This window comes from Echinops telfairi, unplaced genomic scaffold (genome assembly GCF_000313985.2).
Source record: "Echinops telfairi isolate 266 unplaced genomic scaffold, ASM31398v2 ScPeMD7_2291;HRSCAF=2852, whole genome shotgun sequence".
Lineage (NCBI taxonomy): Eukaryota > Metazoa > Chordata > Mammalia > Afrosoricida > Tenrecidae > Echinops > Echinops telfairi.
Genome location: NW_022106189.1, coordinates 17633320 through 17637131, shown reverse-complemented (window position 1 = coordinate 17637131; position 3812 = coordinate 17633320). Strand labels below are relative to the sequence as shown.

Genomic DNA, 3812 nt, shown 5'->3' with positions numbered 1-3812 from the left:
GGGTTCTGTAATTAAGACAAAATGAACCACTAGACGATATAGCATTATATCATCATTCAACTTGATGTCTTCTCATTTAACAGTGGCAGAATATTCATATTAAAACTCGATGTGACTGAAAATCATCCGGATTGGATTGCATTTATCATCCTTTGGTGAGTTTTGGCTCAGGGAGGGGATAAAGCCCCCCATGGAATGACTACGTGGGCTAACACTCCCTTACCCAGAGTGCTATTCACATCCAAGGTCCTCTGCTCCCCAAGATAATTTCCAGCTGACAGACGGCCCCGTCGCACATTGAGCAAACCAATATTGATGCTTCTTCCTGAATGTGGGTTTGCAAATGCAGGGGGGAAATCTGAGCGGGGTTTTATTTCATTTGATTTTATTTATGTATTTTTTCCTGCTGAATATACAGTCGTTACTGCCCTTAGCAAAGCCAGTAGCAGAGAGCGATTGTCACATATTTATATACAGTCAAATCAATCTGAGCCGGTGACCTCACCACACACAATTTATTATGCAGCTGTCACCAGGAGCCATCTGTACAGCTTCAGGACAAAACGGCGACTGGTTGGACCTTTTCAACTCTGGGAATCAGCACCGTGGACTGTCCTCCCTCTGCCTCTTCTATCAGACCTCTTGGTCCCCAGTTTGCATCATCTCTGCCCACTGGACTGGTTTATTCCTAGGGCGCCTGTTGGCTCAGGGGCAGCGTGCTGCGAGCGTCCCAGCCAGCCTGGAAGCTCGCTATCCGCTGCCTCCAGCACTGGACAGACGTGCCTGCACACTGAGAGGCCTTGCTCTGCAGGCAGGCAGTCCTGTTCTCCCGGGACCCCCTTGCTGTGTGAGCACACCCGGATTCTCTGAAGCATTGTAAACAGAGGAGATGGTAGAGACTGAAGAGGCACCCAGGTCCCTCAACCCAGACTCAGTTTCCTTGCCTTGTGCACCAAGGGTCAGGAGAATGCATTTATTGGGCTCTGAGAAAAAGCCGGGAATGGAATAGCAATGCAGACTTCAGCGGGGTGAAGCGCTGACGCACGGAGGCTGGCTTTGGTTTATGCACCGGCACCCTCTCCAAGGCTGCTCTGAAGGAGACAGCCTGCCCACCCATCTCTGGGGAGTGTTGGTTGAGGAAGTATTTGCCCTCATCCTCAGCCACGTGCCTAATCTCTCAGACAGAGGGAGCAGGCGCTTACACCGAAGACTCACACGGAGGAGAGCATGTCAAAAAGAATAGTCATAATCCCACAGCAATAGCTGAGCTCCCCCTGCACTGGAGCCACGCTGTAAGGATTTGTGGCAGTGACTCTGGAGCGGAAGCCGCACCCATGGGTGCTCGTGGCGGTGGCATGGTCTGCTTCTTTCCCCGATGAAGATGTTGGAAATGCCAGGGGATTGGATGAACAACATCATTTTTATAGCTGTTTCTGGGATCATTTTCCCTCTGCCACACCCTCGGAAGAGCTCAATTCCACACGCAACTGGCAAATGGGGCTTCTGATGGATTGAAACGTACAGGCTGTTGCCAGAGGGCTGCATAGTTAAAATAAAATATACATACAGGATACCAGAGCTGACTAGCAGGGCAAGTCATACAGAAGGAATTTGAAATCGGGACTGGGTTGGCTCAGGTGGTCATCTGCGGCTGAGAGCATTCATGGTTTGAGGGCTGCTCCCAGGCTGGACCCACGTTCTGCGATATCATCTTGAACTTTCCAGAAGGAAGAGCACTTCATTCTGCTCTTACAAGCATTCCCTTTCGTCAGAAGTGGGAAATTTGATCAGCACGGCGTGGCATCAAGGTGTGCCTTCTTTACCTGAAACGGGGCTTTTACCGGCAGCAATTGCTACCTGCTCTTTGCAGGAAGCCAGAGCCGGCGGTTGGCATGGTGAGACTTTGCAATGCTACAGTGCTCTTTAAAGGAAAAGATGAGACTTTCCCGGATCCGAGCTGTTCTTTTGCAGCAGGGAGATCATTTCTGGAGGCAAGACACCTGGCTGGCCTCGAGTGGTGATTAATTTTGTGTGTTTAGGGTGCAATCATTGCTTGCAGAAAAAGGTGGAGGATTGGGATGATAGATGAGGAGCAGGGAAGAGATGGCCCATAGACCTGTTCTCCATCAGCAGTCCCTTCGATCGCTGGCAGAAGTTCAGAGAGAACTTCTTTGCATCGGCCTAGTATAAACAAAGCCCCATCCACTCGCGGAGCTCCGTGTACAACCTTTGGAGGACCAGAGCATCCGAGCATCCGGAGGTGACCCATGTATCTTCCGAAGTTATACGTGTGGATCTCTACTTTGCATTTAAAGCATGTTCGATTGGAGGTGAGTGGGATGGGGACTCTGAGTGTCTTTGTCCTAAAGGAGGTACACCATTCTCCCCACTCCCCCCTGCTGGCTACTGTCCTCCTGGACATTAGGGAGGTGACACTCAGGACCTGGCAGGACACAAGGGACAACAGTGAGCCCCTTGGCTTTGGACAATACTGGATGGTTGGCCCAGCAACTCTGCTCCTCATAGTGTCAGATGGGGCCTGACTCCCTCGCTGTCCCACTTCACAGCATGAGCTGTTTAAGAAAGTACACAGCTCATCTAGATGAGCAAAGCGTGGTATCGTGTGTTCTTGTTGTTGTCAAATGCCATCAAATCAGTTCTGACTCAGCGACTGTGTGAGTCTGGGTAGACTAGAGAAGCAAATTCATGGACACTCATATGTCTATAAGACAGAGTGTTATGTACAAGAGCAATTGAATATTGAGAAACCATCCCCGCCCAGCCCAGCGCTGGCAGGGGTCTCCACATGGCTGCTCCAGCTCAGGGCACTAGTGTAGTTCCATGTGTCGTGTCAGCTGCATCTCTCAGGGAGTGAGTAGAGAGAGTGTCTCTTGTCTCCATGAAGGAAAAACAAGAGTTCCCAGAATCCTCCAGAAGGCCATGCCCACACCGAGGCCTCATTGGCTATGAGCCGATTGACAGGCTAGACTCCACCCCTTCACTCTTAATCCTCAACTACCACAGTGACCTTATGCACAAAGAGCAAACCCCAGCCCGGTTATTAGGTACAGTCAAATTGGGTCTGACTCCTAGCGATCCTACAGAAGGAAACGCTGCCCGGCTCTGGGACTTCCTCGCAGCTACTACGTTTGAGCCCATTGTTGCAGCCTCTGGGTCGACCCACCTCTTAGTGGGCCTTCCTCTTCTGTTTCAGGGACCACCTTCGTCACACAGCATGCGGTCTTCTCCAGGGAGTGGTCCCTCCTGATAGCATGTCCAGAGGAGTTCTCCTGGTAAGTGCAATTTTAGTCCTTAGCAATGGATTGCCATGTTCTGAAACAGCGCCCAGGGTGGCAGAGGCTCCGTGGAGCGCAGACAGTGATGCCCACTTCTGGGGCTTCAACGACAAACTGCTCTCCAGTCGGAGCCTGCCTCCCTGCACAAGGACAGCACTCCACAGCTACTGATCAGGGAAATGATGTACCGATGAAAGGCAATGCTCCAAGAGCATTTTTTGTTCAATCAAAGAGATGGAAGGGGAGGGATGCTTATACCAACGAGAGGGCAAGAAAATACCCCTTTTGTGCTTCAATTAGCAAACAATAATTTGGATAATTGGAAGCAAATGTTGTTTCTTTTATCATATGAATTCCACAGTTCTTTGCCCAATGCTGTCCCCTGCAGGGTAGAAGAAATCAAGTCATAAGGAGCCGGAACTAGTCACAGGCTAAGAATCCAGGCTCTTCCAGCCGCAAGGGGAGAAGGTTGTGTCAGAGGGCAGCACGTCCTCTCCACGCAGTGGCACTGTGGTG

At 50.7% G+C, this 3812-nt stretch overlaps 1 long non-coding RNA gene across 1 annotated transcript in view; it reads right to left on the bottom strand.

Moving 5' to 3' along the window:
• The window catches only part of LOC123522104, a 9748-nt gene extending 6413 nt beyond the window's left edge, over positions 1-3335 (bottom strand). The window contains exon 1 of the long non-coding RNA XR_006680410.1: positions 3185-3335. This is a non-coding gene — a long non-coding RNA (uncharacterized LOC123522104). The remainder of the gene's footprint in view (positions 1-3184) is intronic.
• Positions 3336-3812: the final 477 nt, after the last annotated feature.